The sequence below is a fragment of the Lepisosteus platostomus genome, chromosome 17, assembly GCF_059453375.1.
Source record: "Lepisosteus platostomus isolate fLepPlt1 chromosome 17, fLepPlt1.hap1, whole genome shotgun sequence".
Lineage (NCBI taxonomy): Eukaryota > Metazoa > Chordata > Actinopteri > Semionotiformes > Lepisosteidae > Lepisosteus > Lepisosteus platostomus.
Window position 1 is genome coordinate 13,105,692 of NC_142627.1, and position 20,330 is coordinate 13,126,021.

General features: G+C 35.5%; 1 long non-coding RNA gene across 1 annotated transcript; it reads left to right on the forward strand.

The window, feature by feature from the left end:
* Positions 1-36: 36 nt before the first annotated feature.
* On the forward strand, positions 37-19,938 carry LOC148646173 (uncharacterized). The gene is made up of 2 exons (XR_015927943.1): positions 37-2,047; positions 6,688-19,938. It is a non-coding gene; the product is annotated as an uncharacterized LOC148646173 (long non-coding RNA).
* The last annotated feature ends 392 nt before the right edge of the window (positions 19,939-20,330 follow it).

The window sequence follows — 20,330 nt, forward strand, 5'->3', positions numbered from 1 at the left end:
CAAGTTGCTCACACAGGAGGGGGGGAATGAGAGAGAGAGAGCAGGGAGGCGAGGCTGGGGTTATTCTCTCCGTCCTCTCCGTGGTGCGCTGTAGCGCGCTGCCCGTTTGATGCCAGGAGAGCGAGTGAAGAAAAACAACTTGAAAGGAATAAAGACGGAGCCTGGGCGCTTCTTTATTCCTCCCCTACCGCATAGGACTTCCACTGTAAGAATAACACGGGTACAAGCTTCAGTTCAACTCCCGAGACCGGAGGAGAAAAGTTGATGGGCTGAGATTTTTTTTGAGGAATCTTTACAATTGCCAGAATAAGCAACAGCACATCACTACCCCGATAACAGTTGCGTGCCGCTTTCTTTTTTTGAGATCCAGTGTTATTCCAGTTTAGTGTGATACTTTTGAGTGTGGAGTGTCAATTTGCGTCATTTGGACCTTCTGATGTAGAAGCCTGTTTCATGCAGTAAACGTCTGAAAAAAAACTAAAACATCTCATTTGAGGTTGAGCGCGTCAGCCTGAGAGTTTATACGTGATGATGTCTAGTGTAATTCCTTTGTTGGCATTATCGTAACAGGTTCAAGTGCTGGAGCTGCAGCCGTTCATTGCTCATGTTTTGGATGGTCAGCTTGATTACGCAACAGAACGCTGCAGGGAATATTTGGGAAACACTTTATCTGTATATATAACACGTTTATGAGCTACACCAGACACTTCAATGAAAGTAAAAGGAAAACGCATAGAAAAGGCTCGGACCACGACGCATTTCCCAAATGCACTGCAGCTCCACACCCCTGCTGCTAGGGAGAAATGAGCTAGCCCAAGTCACTGTAGATTTCAGGAGTTTGCAGGCGATGTCCAATCAAAATGTACTCTAGCGAAGCTAACCTTCCATTGGCTGCAAAGATGATCAATTATCAAGTGATCGATCAACTTGAGTTCTGATCTGTGGGGAGGAGTACAGTTTGTAAAAAAAAAAACACACCCCAGCAAAGACAAAAGTAAGTGTCTCTTCATAGCTAGAATTATATTATAATAGCTATATATAATGTATCCGTGGATGCATGACTAGATTAATAATGTACCAAGATGGGTATACATTAAAGTATGAGTATTTCCAGTCCTAGTTTTATTTGCAAAGCTACTCAGTAATTTCATGTGTGAGAGAAAGTCTAAACCGTACAGGTTCTGTGTGGAATAGTCATAAAGCATTACGCTTTCTTGTAAAAGTATAGCTGCAATTTAGTTTAGCGTTCGGTCAGAGCGGATTATGGTATTTGTCAGTAAGTCACTGTCTAAGACCGCACACTGCCTGTTTTTTATATGCACGACTGCTTTCTGGAAGGTACACACATCTATTGTATAAAAAAACGAGATAGGAGTACAATGAATTCTAAAATGTACACAAACTGTACAGCAGGTCACAGATATAGGAAAATATGTTTTGAGTACTTGAGTTTCCAAATTCCACACGGTGCCGGTTGTGCAACTCATATCGAAGACTTCCACTTGGTTACGGGGTTTCCAAAACATTACAGAAGAACATTGCAGATTCGTGCAATAAAGCAACGTCTTTTAACCACATTATTAAGGTGTAATTACAGCATTTAAAAGAATTTGACTCCTTACAAGCTTTAGATTACCTATCGTGTTATTTGTACATATTCAAATGAACCTGTGACAAGGTGTATGAAGTTTGTCTAAAGAGCGTCTGTCATCGATCTGAACAGTTTGGTGCTGGTAAGAGTGTCATATCACATAATGCAGGCTTCACACATTCTGCGATCTCCGCGGTGGAGCTACACTGGGGTCTTTCGTCTAAATTTACAGGCATGAAATTACTATTAAACCCCCAAACCGGCAGGAAAACCTGCAGATATGAGACGTTAAGTAGCTCCGTTTCGGATACAAAAACACCAGTTATTAGATATAAGTTAATCTAAGACCAAAATAGCTAGAAATCATGCTTTGTGTTTTTTGGAGGCTTAATGATCTTCATAAAGCCTTGGTACAGTATAGCACAAGCTGACTTCTTGAACTGAAAATCCTGCAGGGTAAGTTACCTCTTTTTTCTTAAAGTTTGTTACAATTTACCGGTGCATATATATATATTATATATATATACTTTTAATGACTAGAATATTTTTGTTTATTGTTTTATTGCCTTTTCTTGTAATGCATACGGGGGCTGCGTTAATTAAACTTGATTTGACATACACTCAGAAGTAAAATATCTTATCTGGCTTGTCTCTCGGAGATTTTTGTTGGTTTATTCCAAATGCGTTGCCTTTATAACATTTCATCTTTATTACATGTAATAACTCGTATGAACTCAGTATGCGGCTTTTACGCTATGCAAACAAAGGCCAGACGAAGCTGACAGAAAAGGCAAAATACACGAAACGCATTTGCAGTTGTAATAGAATGGTACTATAAAGTAATTAAGTAGCTTCAATTAAAGTTCTATAAAAGGACAACACTAACAATCTCAGATACAGATGATTGCTGACTGTAAACCACATTTTAAAGCCTTGTCATTTGCCCTGTTCTGCATTGTCTATCTGCAACGTAATATTGTATATCTTTATTATAAATTTATAACTATGAAATAATAAAATATTATTGTCCTGTGACTGTTCGACCCAGCAGCAAGTCTCCGGATGAAATTAAGTGGCATACATTTCATTTATATCAGTTGTTTTAAGGTAAGGTAATTTTTGTTAACTCACTTTCAAACTTTAAACAATAAAACAGCAGAAGCGAGCGATACCATAACACAAATCTAAAGCGTATTAGATAATGCGCATTACTTATAAAAAAGTATATTCCCTATCTAATAAAGGAAATTGAATAATTAAAATGATGTGCTAAATGCATCAAATTGGAAATAGTCCGCCTAATTTAGCTGATATAATCTTTATAATTTTTTAACCTATCAGAGAATTGATCATGAATCACTACATGCATATCTTCTATACAAATACCTGCTTTAAGTAATAAAAAAACACTCGCCCAGATTGCATACATTATAGTTTTGTTACACTATCTGAAAGATAGCTAAAATAGGCCAAATAAAATCAAACGTTTATTAACAAAGGGACGTGTATTTAAATGAATAAATTGATAAAAACGTTTTAACATTAATTTAACATGCAACGTTCGTAGTAGCACTAATATGCAACGTATTAATTGATCCTGATTATCCACTTGTTCTTTATATGCAACAAGTTTATGTGTGTGATTTTTAAATTGCTTTTGTAGCTCTGTTCCATCGTACTGAATAAACTGGGGCTGCGTACTTAAGAAGTCAACTGAAGGTCAGTTTTAACAGCCTTACTGTAGAAACAATCTTGGACAGAACCTGTTGAAATCCATAAGAGAAACTATACTGGAATACATAACTACGTCATCAAAGATTTTGTCCACATGCACGATTTGTACGTGTGGGACTGAAAGAAAATAATTCACGTAGTTCGTCTTTTTCCTTCTACATGTAACATATGTACTGTACACGATCTAAATCCATTTTAAATGTGTCCGTTAGATCTATGACATTGGTTAACCCTGAGTCAGATTTATTTTGAGAACGTAAGAATGGAAATAAAAGTTTTCTATTAAAGTTTGAGGCTTTGTGATTCAAATGGTGGATTTGGCGATTCATAGAATAAAAATATATTGCTGCTCTAAAATGCATTGAAATGAATACAGTAGATCTATTCACGAAGCGTTTCTTGTAACAGTTTAATAACACTTTTCTTTAGGAAAGGATAAGGGAACTCGTGACACTTTATAAACCAAGAACTAATCAAAGATAGAAAATGTTAATAATACTTAATCGTTTAAATAAATAAATTGCACAAAAGTTGTATTTATTCCTTATTTTTGGCTATTTTGTTTCTCGATCAAACTAATCCAAACTGCTAACATATAAGGAAGGAATTGTATTAGGTGTTAAGTGAGCATTTCCTACATGTGAAACAAAACAGTCCGCTTTTGATTTAATCTTCGCAAAAATAAAGACATGTATCTTTTTATAATGCTATAGTGAGCCGCTGAATCGTAGTTAGTTTCTTCAAACATTTCACTTCAGATACTTTTTTAAAATGTCATATAAGATAGATGAAATAAGCCATCTAAGTTCCGATAGTTTGCAGTTTCTAGAATCGTTTTATGTAATTATTCATGTGGAATGCGAGATATAAATATACTTATTCTTTCTGATGTATATTTTGTCTTGATCTGTCCTTGCTTCCCAGGAGTCATTTTTCTGCTTAACCTTTTGCGCCGTCTACTGGTCACTCGGGAAACAACAATTCAATTAATGTTTGTATGGAGACTCGCAAACATCAAAAACAACTCTCAACAGCAACTGACTGTCTTTGAATTCTGCAAAAAATATCAAGCGAAATAAATGCTTACATTATAAATACGTTTTATGAATCAGTCAATAAACTGTTCTATTCGCTTTCAAATTACATTTGTGTAGAATACTAAATACGTAATTGAAACATATATGCGATTTTATTTTCTGGAGCGGGTTATAAAATCCTAAAAAAGTTGAGTAGATTTCCGTAACTACATTTCTTAGCTATGGTAGCAAAAATAACAACAGTTTAAATTACTTTCAATACATTTTTTTTGCATTGCACAAAATAAAGCAAAAGGTAAGGTGTTTATTTTAATTTAATATTGAATACTGTATATCATAAATGTTTTTTTTTAATTAAATGAAACAGTGCTTAATTATCACCATTTTCTAATTAGGGTTTGCAACGACAGCGTTTTCCTGAATGTTGCTATCTAACGGAAAACTTTTCTAACAATTATTTACTTTTGTTAAAAGAGAAAACTAACTTTAGGACTTCCAAATTCATCACATTCTTCACACTAAGAAGAACCTGCATTCTCGCTAAATGACGTAATGATAGGGCTGATTGTCCAGTACACAGAATTGTTTCACTGATCAATACACTTTGTTGCATAGTCAATGTTTTAAGTAAATATTTTGAACTTTTCATTGTAAATTGTGTGCTAAAGCTAATGTGCATTATGTAACTTTACACCTGTTGTTTTTACAGCAGTTAGTTTAAACTTCTGTTTAAACGTTTACACTTAAGTCAACTAAATGTGTGGAGCATTCTAGAGAAGACACCGAAAGTCGATCACAAGGAAAGTAATACAGCTTCATTTCTATTCCCGAAGTGCTTAATCCATTTGTAGAAAACAGGATCGCGAAACATTAACTTTTTATAGTTTTCTAAAGTACAGCATAGACTAGAGATCAAATCCAAACGTATGTAAAAGTAGTATTATACTTGAATTTAGAAATGTTCTTATTGTTGAAAACCTTATCTAACAAAAATGCTAAACACGTTAAGTATTTTAGCCTTCTGTGGTGTATGTTACACAGTTTAGATGACTTTATATAGAATAAGGACTAAGTACAGAAAAATAGATTTTCTAATCATTATTGTTGTTTACGTTGAACGTGTCTGTTTCATATATCATGATAAAGTTACAGGTAAATTATGTAAACATAAAAATACATATCCTTTCTTGACTCTATTAAATGATAAGAGAAATGATCAAAATGTATAAGTAACCGGCAGACAAATTGCGACACAAAGGCATCTGTTGTAGGACAGCTTTCATGTCTTTTTGTGTGAACCCCAATCTAGTATGATACATAACTTGTCTTAGAATTGTCTTAGAATTTTTTATATAACAAAGCAGCTTTTACATTTGAAATGCAGTGTATCTTACACAAGACTTAAGATTCACATCTTAAATGTTAACTCCATTGTGATTGTTTTAGAACAGGTATTCTCGATACAAGCTATATGTACAGTATATTTACAGTTAGTGGTTTGAGATAGCCATGCTATCTTCTATCACATTTCTGTTGGTTGTTGTTTCCTTTTAACAACTTTCTGGACTTAAAAGTTCCCAGCAGGATACCCTGTGGTACAAGAGTGTGAGGACAGAGTAATAAAATCTTACATCCAAGGTTTTCAAATGTTTTTTTTTAAATTAAACATAATGCTGGAAGCCATTTTGAAATGGCCAGGACCTCATAATATGCAAGAAAATGGAAACATTCTATATCTTGTCTTGTTAATGTTGTGAAACACCGTGTTCTTTCAGTAACAAAAGTGTTCTATTTTTCTTTGTCCAACTGTAACATGCTTGAAAAAAAACTGAATGCAGATTTGTTCAAAGTTTTAAATGATATTTATATATTTCATATCACTGATTGTAAATTATTTGATGCATTTTGCAAGTAAAGAAAACTGTTAACATCTCTAATGCCTAAAAAGAAGCATTCTGGATTTGATCTATCCAAACAATAAAAAGAAACAAAGTAACAAAACGTGGTGACAAAAAGTTGTTTTTTTTTCCTAAGGGAAATTGCTCAATTTTCACATTTGTGGCTGATGCTATTGGCTACATATGTAATTTGAGCCATGTGTGACTGTTGTTTCTGCTAATAAGATTGCTTATATTGAATCTTCAGACATTGGTCATGAGAAAATCACTCTCTCGGAGCTGAAAAACATACAACCTCAGAAACAAGGACAGCATTTGTCACCAAGGCTATTATTTCAGGTGTGCTAATGGGATTAGAGCTGTGTGAAAAATCGGTGGATTAGTGTGATTCCATCTCCCATCTACTCTCTACATTTGTTGTCTTCAGAACATTGATATAGCCCAGAGGTGAAAAGTGAAGGCAACTACTCAGATGCACTGGTACGAGAGTGAGAGGCAGTGTCACGTGTGGACCAATCATAAAGTGAAGGAACAAGTCTCGCACCTCCCTGGGAGACTGTTAATTGATCAGCACCTGAGAGGAAAAGTGAAGGAGAGGAAAGCCAGCTGCAGTGTGGGTGCGAAGAAGTGTATCTCCTGCAAGGACATGGGGAGGGACCAGCCATCTTCAAAGCAACCTCACCAGCGGCTAATGAGCTGCTGTGTCCCCTATCTATGTCGGCAAGTCTGCAAATACAAAAGAGGCCTACATTATACATGTCCTCTCCAACCCCTGTCTCTTATTCCCCATGCTTTCCTCCAGCAGAAATGGAATATAGCAATGCATTCTGGAATAAGTAATCATGGCCTATATTCACAAAGGATTTGACATTAATGCCCTGCTCAGAGCCCTATTTATAAAGAGAATAAAATACAAACAACATTTCAAATGCAAAAAGTGCTTTTTGTAGCTGCCCCGAGTGTAACTCAATCTTCACTAATTTCTAGTTATGAGGATGTTGAGCCTTCAGAAAAAAAAAGTGCTAACACTGAATATGGGCTTATTTCCAGAAATATGCAATGGCTGGAAAAACTGCCCTCCTAAAAAATAACCTGATCCGATTTTTCTGGCGTAGCTGATCAGTGGATGCTTGTTTTTAAAAACAGTGCTTGATATCAAGGGTAAACTCCTGCAGGCAAGACATTTGTGAGTGATGTCCATTTTATTAAGTAAAATTCTATAAATAATAGGAGTTTCAATAAATGAAAATTGTTCACTAAGGACAAGATGTAAACCTGTTAACATTGAATTCATACTTTGTACGCAATGAGACAGTTATTACTGTGAACTATGCAGGCCCTCTAATTTCTAATGCCTATTGCTCTTCTAAGCCAAGTGTTTCTCACTGTTGGGTTTTTAAATAGATCGGTCAGAGGTTTCTGGGAACAGCCACTGAATGTTTTTAAAAATGCAGAATGTAGAAAATGAAAATATCTTCTGCATAGGATACTTCTTACATCAGACTCCAGTGCAGAGACGTGTGCTGTACTATTATGCAGCTCTCATACCAGGTAAGCAGAAACATTTTTTTTCAGCATATGAAAAAGACCAATGTAAGGCCCAAAGAATCACCCATTTTTCTATAAATCCTTTTAGTCTTTGAACAAGAATTTAATAAGTGGTTTTTAGGATTCCTTCAAAAATAAATTGCCTTCCAGCATGAATGTTCTATGAATTTAATGACACCTAATAGACACTATATGCCTCAGGAGATCTGCTGTGATAGGTGTCCTTGTGTGAAGAACAAGTAGAGACGTTTTAAGAAAAACGTAACATAATAATTGAGGAACAGCTTAATATCATAGCTGGTGAAAAATTAGATTTTAATAATGGCATACTGTTCTTTAAACGAATCACAGTGGATAAACCAGGGGATACTACAGGGAATTAAATCTGAGCTACTTAGGCGATTTGATGCATAAGACTGGTACTGTAACTGAGTCCTATGCTAGTTTTGCAAATGCTAACTAAAAGCAGGAGTCATGGGCACTAAGAAAATCTATATACAGTACTAATTTTTATTTTTGCCTTTGTTCAATCACCCTCTCCCACAGGAAGGTGATTACTGGGACGAGACAAATGGCTTCTTTGTTTGAGACAAAAAGTGTGAGACACCCTTTGCGGCTGACATGGCGCTTGGTGCCCCATGGTGCTTTACAGTACCTGTCCCGAGTGGGCACCACCCATTCTTCTTTAAAGCGTGCTTTAAACACATGAATGCGATGATCAAACAGCTCCATCGTGCTTGTTGTGGAAGTGAACTGTTTCAAGCACTGAGCAGGCCCCTGCATGCCGACGCAGGAACAATACAGGTCTCCTTGGGGAACGCCAGCGAACTCCTATGGTAGTGAGTAGGCTGCAGAACAAGGAGGAGGGGTAGGCGCTTTCTGCAGGCAGACACTACTTTTCAAAATGACAGCAGTTTATTTAATCACATACCTGAATGCTGGATCTGAGAACTGATATTATGAAGTGCACTGTGAATATGATCATTTTCAAATGGAACATCCAGATGCACTGACTATTCTCATGTATGATTAAATACATTATTGACATTATGAATGGAAGGATCAATTACTAAAGCAATTTCCATTTTCCAAACAGAGTTAGAAGTAGAAGAGTTTCCCATGGGAACCTACATTGTGAGAACAACATACTCATGGAAGCTAAAAATGATCAGGGACTGCACACTATATGGAGCCTGAATGTTAGAGATACACTAGCTTGTCACTGAAAAACCCAGAAGTGACCTAGGGATAAAGGTTGTGTTATTGGGTATATAGTTAAAGAGATTTTTGTTTGTTTTGGGAGGTGGGGTCCATCTAGGTTAAAAAAGGCTGCTTTAGAAAACCTAATAACATTTCCTGTAAAAACAAAATGTGGAAAACTATTATACTCACAGTTTGAAAGAAGCTTAATTAAAAAAGGTGGATGTACAGTATGTGGTAAGACGCAAGGTCATTTGCCTAAAAATAGTTTTTTTCAGTTTTGCAATTATATACAGTATGTATTGTCACAAAGCACAAGAGCATTTTCTTTACAAAACAAAATACCGTTCTGCACTGGCAGATGTCTTGTGTTGGTTCAAGTTGTGAGTCTGAAAATCATCTTAAAGCCTAACACCTGGTCTACAGAATTACTGTATGTTTCTGTCCTTGTGCTTTTCTAATTGAATTGTAAACCTGCGTACAGAAAGCATTCATTTTCAGCAATTTCCTAACAGTGATTTATTTAATGAAAGGCTCAAAGCATTAGCTAAAAGCAATCTTGTAAATGACTTGCATCACTTCGAGTGCTTCATCACTTCATTAATTTAAAATATTATCCATAGGCACAAGTGCCATAATTTTGAACAATGCTACATTGTTAACTTATTAATGCAGGAAATCAGACAAGTCATTTTGAACTGATTTATTTCTTATTACATCATTTTAGGATATCTTTCCTTCGACTGTCATGGATTATGTAATTCAATGTGTTTCTAAAGCTTAAAAAGGTAGCACTTGGCACTTCTCTTGTCAGCAAAGAAAACATCACAAAGATGGAGGAAATTAGTACTTCATTGCAACTCTTTCTTACAAGACTATACAATAATATTTATTTATATCGTTTTAAAGAACAATCACTGCTTCAAAATGGAGAATACCAACAAGCTTTCTGCTTTAGATTACTGAAAATAAAGACACAAATACCAATTTTCTTGCTTTCCAAATGTTTGCTTTCTGCAGAAGATACAGACATTGTATGCCTAGTAGACAAACAGCTGGCAAAACTCTGTGTTCTAGACTTTTTTTGCAACTTTCAGTAACCAAACCTTTAGATAAATTACTTCATAATAGCCCCTGACATGACAAAGTCTCGCCAACTTTTTTTACTGTTAATCATCATAACACAACAAAACGTGTAAAAAAATGCAACCAACACCCCATGGCAAGACAATTAAATATGCACAAAACCAACTAAGTGTGATGTTGTCTGATTAATTTGTGTGGAAAAACATGTAAGGAAAAACAAAATAAAACAATATTTTGTCAACCAACACAAAGCACAGGGAAATACAAAAAAAAACATTAAACAACATGATTTTTGTACCCCCAAGTTTTGAACAAATTTGTCCTTGCCTTGCTAAATTGGCCAGCCCTCCACAAGAAGAAAGTCCTTGATCTAGCACCATTCCAGGTAAAGTACACAGAATTACTATTTGATTTAAGAACATGTTACACATGAGAGGAGGCTGTCCAGCTCATCTAACCCATTTTGTTTTTAGTAGCTAATTGACTTGAGGATCTCATTTTGTTATTTGTCAAAAGAACTCAGGGTATCAGCTTCAATAAGCATAGGTAGCCTATTCCGTATTCCCATAAACCTTCATGTTAAAAAATGCCTTTTGTAAATACAATTTTTCATAGTTTCCCCTTATATTACCATGGTTCATTCCACGGTTGGCCTGAAAAAGTCCATGGAGTTGAAGTCAGCTCATCTTAGGATTTTGAATATTTGAATCAGGCTTTCTGGGACTCTTCTCTGACTTACTTTATTAATGATTTCAAAAGAGATTAAAACACACCAGTGGATATGCACTCTCTCCTTTACAGGATTGATTACCTTAATCCAAAGGCTTTAATCAAGAAAAACCTAAATACACATATAATAATTAATACACCTAAACAAAGAGGTGATGAACGTGGCAGTAAATAAGAATGCCAAGAAATGCTAGTGGAAAATTCAATCAACATCAACAAAAATCTGGCTTAGAAGCCACTACAGAGTTATTAGGAGCTATCAAGAGGGCAAGCAGGTAATGTATTGAAAAGGAAGAAAATGCTTATCAGCTCAACAAGTGAATCTGTTCTCATGTGTTTTGTAGAGTATCTGTTCTGAAATATTAAATCATCATGAAAGAAACAAAGCCAACCCAGTGAAGGCTCTGATATCCTGTTAAGAAGTCCTGTAGTTACTAAATGTAATGCAAAAATGTTATTTTATTCCCTGTAAATAATTTAAGATCTGAGTGAGATCACTTGACGTAAGCTCTCTTTTTATGATTTTAGTGATAGAGTTATTATAGTACAATGTAGATTTAATAGCAGTCTTTTTTTAACAGCTTAAGAGGAGTTAAAAAAAACAGACATTTTTTCAAAGGATTTATCATTAACATTGCATTAATTAAAAAAACAGACTGCTTGTCTTACAAAATCTGAATTTTTGTCTAAGGGCAACCAGATTTTAGTGGAGGCACACAACATAGGTAAAAGTAGGCAGGCAGTTCTGACATTGTCATAGAAAACCTTATAAAAAATATGAATCTAGGGTGTAGCGGAATACTCCAGACTAGCTGTGAACAACATCACTTGTTCTTTGAAATAGGCTGTTCTGATTAATCTGAACATGGAAAGTGTACAGAGGAGGTTTGCAAGGGATCTCAAGGCCACTCAAGTTTAAAATTCAGGCAGCCAAACCTTGCTGTTACTGGCCAGAGAAAATGTCAAGATCAGGTTCTTTTGAGCAACTCAACAGGGCAAGACATAGGGCAGTAATACGCATCTAAAAGATTGACCTTTGACCTTTAAGAGTACCACTACACGAACATTTTGACTGGAAGTCGCTCTCATCTTAGAAGATTATTTCACTCCTTCACATTCAGACATACTTGTTTTTCAGCTAAGTGGTACTTGACAGCATAAGTGCAATTTGAGATCACATTAAAAAGGGCCTACCTGCCTTTACAACGCAGTTAAACCACACTCTTGTTGTTTTACCAATTTACTGCACTGTAGTTGTTCTTGAACTGCACGTGTTTTTCATTTGGTATCCATTGAAGATGAAAGCTGAGGGCTTCAAACTTGAACTCAACGATATTGTTTTGTTCCACTGTAAGGGGTCTGTCAGATTTTAAGGACCCAAAGTATAACACATATAGAAAATTCATATACTGAAGAAATGATAAATTCCATATCAAACTGCTAGTTTTATGACTGAATAATAAAGATAGTCCATTAAATTAGTCAAGTCCTTTAATAAGTAAAGAAATGTACCTGTTACCACACATTTGACTTCCCCTTGTTATAATGAACAACTCAGTCATCTCCCTGGTGAAGAACAAGCAGTTGATATGTGTCATGATGCATAACGTTTTCTATCAACATTTCGACACAAATATATAACATTGCAATCAATTGTAATCTTTTCTTAGTCCATCCTGATAAAAATATAAGAAATAAATGTTTATGCTGGTTTACAAACCGTGCATGTGTAACAGAAAGTGCTTGAAAACACCTTTTCCTTCTCGTCTACAGTAAATCTAACCACAGAGTGCTGCAGTATATACTCCAGCCCAGTAGTAAAAAGTGATCTATTTTTCAAGGCTTCCTCCTCCATCTGATGCTAACTCTAGGAGTCTCGATGTAAAAACTGGTTGCAGTTTCTGACAAGTGCACATTGGAAAATAACTCACCCACTTGATAGTGCAAAGCTCATACTGGTGAGTAATGGATTAACAAAAGCCATTTCACAACCGGGATAGGTGTGATATTTCCAGATTTTACTATGAATTGATATGATCTATAGCAATCAAGTAATATAGGAAGTAATTTGGTGTATCACATGACAAAAATGTAATTTCTGTTTCACTTTTTTTTTCATTTTAGTGTTGAAGAGCATTGGTCTCAAAGAAGAACAAGTTCTTGCTGATCCATTGTAGGAAAATAATGAATTCTCCTTACGAGCAAGCCAAACCATGCTTTGGCTCAGATAATCTCTCATACAAAACAGTGCTTTTTTCCTGATAAGACTGATATAAATCACACAAGCAGAGCGACATATTTATGAATGTTACATGGATTAGAGTCTCAGCCGTAGCAAAAATACAAAACACTTACCAGAAATAAAATGTAATACATGACTGGTGACAAGCACTGAAATCTTTCTATATGCTTATTCTTTTTCCCACAAGCCTGCTAACAAGCAGAATATCAAATGCTTACAAAGTAAACAGAACCTAAACTTTTTTTTTCCACTGAATTAAAACCACAGTTTTCACAATGTGCTCTAATGGTTTCATTCGCCTCCTTCCTCGTCTTGAATCCTTGCAGAAAATCCCTAAAATCTCTTCTCAGGTTGTTGTGTGTCATCCACAAAGAAGATCTAAATCCTTTGTAATTAAAATCTGAGAGTGTCTCAATGACTGTAAAACTACAATAGCCTGTTGCCTGGGTTTTGACAGCATTTTGCAAAGCTCAACAAGATCACAATGCACTGTGCACTTCTGAGTACTAAACCGACCAGAGCCTATGAACCTTGCATAGGGAGGAAGAGATTCATTACTGGCACTTCATTAGGAAATTGCATAGAGGAAGCAACCAATGTGACTCTCTTGACCAAAAACTTAGCCGTGTCTATTTGGAAAGCAACAAAGACGGTTTTAGAAGCTGGACTGTGGCTCCACTTCTACAGATTAGGTAGAGTGATAGGATTAGTCTTTAATGACTTGGAGCTGAAGACAAAGGGAGTTTCTGCAAAGAGGCTTAGATATGGAAGAATTAACACTCTCTCTCCCACCAGTGCCTCTCTCTGATGGCTAACTAACCTTTCTCCTCAACAGAACAGGAGAAAGCTTCTGGTAAAAGCTGAAAGAAGTGTTCCTACAAGATGTAAGACAACCTAACTGGGACCACTAAGCATTCATTCTAGTGCAAGACTTATGACAGCACTACTTAAATGTTTAGGTCATTTTATGTTCTATTGTGGGACAAAAAAGAACACAAACATATTTATGTTATTATTCTCATATTAATCCATACACTTTTTGTAACAGGAAAAAATGAATTTAAAAACTATTTAAAAAAGTAATCAAATCATACATACTTGTAAAAGTCAGTGCTTGTATTATATAGGACATTTTGAAAGAGACTTACAGTATCATGCAAAAATAGAAGCTCCTTCTTGTACTCCACACATCCTAACCATTTTGCGGTTTACTTCATTTAAGACTATGCTGAAGATTAGATATTGATTACAAGGAAATAAATTATTCCAAAGTGAAAGCCAAACAACACCGTCATTAAGGTTCGACTATTGACCAATCTTTATATTTCATTAGGTCTCGAGGTTACAGGACAGAGGTGGAGGAGAAAAATGTTAAAATAATGAGACTGGAGCTTTTACAGCTTGTGTGCACTGTATTTGACCTTTAGCAATTTACTGTAAATAAATACATCCTTTAAAATCAAGTTTTGAAAAGCATTTATTTTTATATAGAAGCACAAGACAAATTCTTGGGTTACAGATATTTCCAAACTATTTTGATTTTAATTTTAAACACATGTTGTTTATAACACGAACAGTCAGCACAAAATAATGTAAACTGTAGTCCAGTGAAAAAGTGCATTTTGAAGAAATGCTTTTGACACCTCAAAAAGAGTAATTTTTCAGAAACCACAGGCTATTAGAATGCTATAAACCACCATCAATTTATGTAAATAAATCCTGTAGACATTTTCTAAATGGTGAAGTTTTTGGTCATTTAGTTCAAAGCATAAGGTTAACCATTTATACTTATTTACAAAACAAGACTCATGAGGTGATACTCAACTATAAATGCAGATCATCCAAACTTTTTGATATTATTTTAAGCAGTTACATTGAAGATTTTAACTTTATAAACACTCTTTCAATGATTTTAAATATCAAATTCCTAACAATTCACAATTTCCACCTCAATTTCAATGCTTTTATTCATTGAAATAACTTTTCTGCAAGTACAGATCTCTGCTGAATTAGGTTAGATTTTGACTGATGCCAGTAACCCATGGACTGTTCTTAAACTAGGAGGTATTTTTAGCAGTACCATGATTTTATGCCCATGAAATGTGCATGGCAAGCAGCCCAGATGTTTCAATTCAGTTCAATCAGTGCTCACAAAATCTGTTTCAATTGTCCTTTCCTTTGCTCTTCACAGCCAATTTGTTTCACATCTTAACTTAGAAAATGTTATCATGAAGATGAAAATTTTTGCATTGGCTGCATGTTGGAAGGATTCCTTTAAAATATATGGAGTGGTCCCAAAGTCGTCTTAGAAAACACAGGGCTCTCCAATGGGAGACAATTACTTGACAAGCTTGGCCTTTAACACAAACTATGAGGAAGCTGTGTGTTAGGTCAAGAACAAATCTCAGATTTTCAAGATTATCGGGTTTGTACAATCTTCAGACTGCAATGTGTGACTGTTTCAAGGTACCTGTGGCAGAATGAGAGTAGCCTTGATTTTATGGTCAAGGCTACTCAGATTTTAAGTGTGTGGAGCCAAGAACAAAGTTCATGACTCTGGATTTTACAGCGTATTTATGAAGTAGGCCTCCATATCTCATTGTATTACAATACTTGAGTCTGAAACCCTTTTGTTGCAGTAGTTATAACGTTAAAGCTTATAGTGTCATGAGGCGACATCTGTTTGGTAGCTTGTTTTTTTAAGTTCACTGAGAAACATCGAGAATTTCACTACTTCCTGTTCAACTTTTTGTCTGTTTGTTTTGTTTTTCAATTTTAATAGCGTATAAAACACTAGGGAGAGCCCAACATTTATTTTAGAAGCCGAGGTGTTTGTGTGGAATGAATGTCCCTTGTGAGTTTAGCAAAGTGTAAAATGCTTAAACCATCAGGACAACACAATCCCTGGTGCTTAGTGTATAAATCGCCATATATTCTTATTTAAAAACCTATCTCTGAGCCCTTGTTATAAGTAAATAATTCCAGCAACTGTAATTCCACAAGGATTTATAGAATCGTCTCAAATAACCAGAGCCTTGTGTAAAAGACAGAAGCTCTTTCAGGGGTGTGACAGGTAATGCATAACAAAACAACTGCATGACCCAGGATTTTTCTATTCAAAAAAATAAAATCAGAACTTTAGTTGCTGTTACACGTTATTTTTGTGTACCAACACTCTAGACATTATGTAACATTTTAAAATAAAGTTATAAATTGTAACAAGTGGATCACAAAATAATAATTTAAAAAGTATGTTTACTTATTGAATTACAAACTATAATGGTAGGTGTCAATTTAAACAATTATTTTTTTAAAAGTGGGATATGTTTGTTCCAGGTCTGTAACTTCAACTAAAATGTTCTCTTTTTTTCCCCAAAGACAATCAAGGAAGCAGTGTAATGAGTTAGTGAATTGTTGTCACTTGCCATTTGACAGCATATTTTAAACATTAGTAAACATTAGTTGAATTACATCATGCCCTTTGTTTTTAAGAAACCAGAAATACGTCTGTTGCAACATTCCTGCACGATTTTCAACTACCTCACCTCCTGTTTGCAGTGTGGTAAACAAAAAACTCTCATGGATACCATTGGAAATGAAACTACACTGATCTTCAAAAAGAAACTTACCATTGAACAGCTGCAACAAATTTCAAAGTTATTATCAGGAAAATGATCTCTTTTTGTAGCAGGTGCACTGACGCATTATTGAGTAAACATAACATAGGTTAATTCATTATGCTGATTAACATTTGTCATCAACAGCGCTGATCAACACTGTGAAAGTCCCAGGCTAGTAGTACCACTGGAATTAATACAAGCTGTACATCTGTATCGCATACTTTGCACAAGGTTGTAGATGCAGTCTTGTGGGATTTTGGGCCTTTTCTCCTCTCTTGTAGACCCTGGAAAAACATGTGCCTGTTCACTGGTCTCTGAGCCCAAGGTGCCAGATGTTATCCGATCTCATCCCACAAAGGTTAAATGGGGCTCCAGTCTAGTGACTGAGGTGCCCACAGTATAGCTGTTACATTCTTATCTCACAAGAAAGCACATGCTTAAAGGGTAACTGCAATGCTATTTTTATATTTGGGGTTAGAAAGAATCAGCATTGATGAGCGCATCTCAAATCACAATTAAAACAGACGAAATTTCCTGGTATGCACAGCACCATATTCTGCGATTCAAAACAAGGCAACAAAACTTCCATGTGACGTGGAGTGGCCCTATTACATTGTAATGAAGCGGGCTTGTGAATACAGCTCTTTTAATCTTTTAATATTGCTCTGAACTTCAAGACATATTTGCCAATAAACGGAACTTGCTTGTTAACTTTGCATGCAGATCATATTGGAAACATTCTGCATTTAAATATCTGCAGCACAACCTGTAGTTCATTCGCTGGTACATCACATTACATTAGTTATTACAGTGACTAGTGAGCAGGAAGGGCCGCTTCATGTCACGATTCACGGGAACTCTCACTCTCGCCCGTGGCGAGACCAGGGCCTTGTGACAACATGGCAACTTACAGCACTTCACAATTCACAATTTTGTGCTTAATTTGAAATTTGTAAAATGTTTCTATACTGTCAATGTATTTATTGTGTTACCAAGATGTAATAACCAGTCTGAGAAATTGGGACGGCAGTTTCCCTTTAACAAACAGCATCGTGATGTGCATTGTCCTACTGGACAGTCCTCATGTCAGAATGAGACTGCAATAAGGGCAGCAAGCTGAGTTCGTGAATGATCAACTGTCGTACCGTAGTGTCAGATTGATACCAGTTCTCTAAAAGTGGAGTTATGTAGCTGCTACTTAGTTTTCAGGCCATCATATTTGGACCACATCGATCTCACCAAGGTGTTATGACTCATGGTCTCCAAGATTGCGGTCTACCATTGATGGACTGTCAGACATGAATAATGAATTAACGAAAATGACCCCATTTACATTTAATCAATATCCAAAACCCAAGTATATACACTTTACTTTTCTAAAAGCATAAGTAGAGTGATGCATTTGTTTTGATGCTCAATATATTATTTGGAATGAACTACCGTTCTGATTAATATTCCTGTAGTTTGATAAATGTCTGATTAAACCCTCACAAGATTACATTTACTTAACATTGTGAAAGTATTGTGAAGAAATGTTTGAGGAGATATAGTTGAACTTGAAAATAGTGAAAAACTACAGTAAAGCAAATTAAAAGCAGTCGCAAAACCATGAAAACTACAAAATCACACAAACCACCAACCACAAACCACACAAATCACTACAAAATGCTCTGGTAAACTTGCAAAAGGCAATTTCCAAGGACCAGGAATTCCTCCTGTTGAGTGTGCCTGGAATTGAGCAGGTATATACAAGGAATATTTGCCCAATTCTGGAAAGTTTAGGACCCCAAAACTGCCATTAGCTGCAACAAATAATACAAAACACACATGTTTATAAATGTCTGTTGAATAAATCCACTGTGATTTTATAATGCTGCTCAGTTTGCACCAAGTCAAATTGAAGATAACAACCAAGACATCATCTTCTATTTCAGACTAAATTATTGGTATAACTGTATTCAACTTTCTCAAAGAAGTGCTTAAAATCTAGGAATGTGTGGTAAATAATAATACAGTATAAGGTTTTTACATTTCTTGAAACACTTCATTATTTATTCCCAAAACTTGAAATTAATTTAAATTGACAAAGTAGACTTTTCCATTTTTAAACTATTCTAAAGTAGCTTTTTGTGAAAGTCCTAATCTCATAAATTGGATATTGTGCTCTAGTATGGCAAAGAGATATATTTTCTTCATATCGAGAAATTAGAAAAGCTCTGATCCATTTCACTGCTCATGATCTTCAGTAGAAACTGAACTAATATGGCCCAGACTGGATTGGTCCTAACTTTATGAAGCTCAATATTGGGGACAATATAGGATTTATCATCCCTTTCTGTGCGTGGGAGTGCAGAATTATTGCATTTCTAAATTCTAAAGCTTTTGCTTTCAATTTGAATACAAACATCCAAATAGAAATTTGTTTTCATAGCATTCTCTCTCACTGTGTATCTAGTTCTGCCTAGTGGTCTCCAGCTTTAGAATGTGAAGTATATTCTCTTCTCTCTGCGTTCTGACTGCTACAATAGCAGCCCCCTGCTGTAATCCTTCCAGGGGCAATACCATCAGAGAGTGTGAAATTAAATACATTACAGCATTAGGGATTAAAGTGTTTTATAGGCAGTTGTTCATCCACATCAAACTTTAGCTTTTTAAACCCTAACATTTGATCTCGGGACAGGAACCAATGCCTGAGAATGGGATTGGTATATTTGCAGTGCCCACAGGGCAGAAAACCCATGCACACCCTTCAGCTAAGAAACGCAAGTATCCAGAAGACAAAATGTTTAAGAATGTTGCTGCAGAAGGTTGCAGACTGAGAGAATTCTATTGCAGATGGATGCATAATCTAGCTGTGATCGCTAAGTACTTCATATATTAACAGTATGCTGGTATACAGTCTGTTCATGGTGTTGGAATTTAGGAAAAATTAAGTTTTCTTTTATTTTCATTCACACAAAACATTGACTCAATTATTCAGAATGCTTTACAGAGATTTTACAATACAGGATGCCACATGGATTTACTACACACTAAAGAGTTACAATGTATAGTAGCAAGACAAATATAATATATAAGTCAGTTCCGGGTCAAATTTATGGTTACCTTATTGTTTGCCTAAAAGAAAACCTGCAAATGTCTGCACCATTGCTTTAAGTTACAGTCCTTATTTTATTTATTTTTTTCTGTACACAGCGGAATAATCTGCCACTTTGTGAAAATGTATTGAGAAATAAATAAATGAAGAAATTGACTGTGAGTGTGAGGTAATATGTTCTCAGCCTAATTGTGTAATCAATGAAGGGGTTCATCTATAAAAAAATGTTTTCTGTCTTCTGCAGTAATGTTAATTATGTCCGTGTTTCATACAGGTATAGAAAAGCAAATGTATATTTGCTTTCTACTACTGAAAGTAGAAAAACAAGACAGTTTTTAGAACATCAGACATTTCAGATATGAAGTACTCCTTTCAGCGTGATCAGATAAGATGTCACTGTAGATTTTTAGTCTTCTTTTTAAGACTTGTTTCCAGCCATTGCACCCCATACAATAGAACCTGGTTCTTAGTATCCTATTTCCCCTACTGATAGTTTTCTATATGTAGACATACCCATCAGGTTGGTCATTAACTTTTCCCCCAAAAAT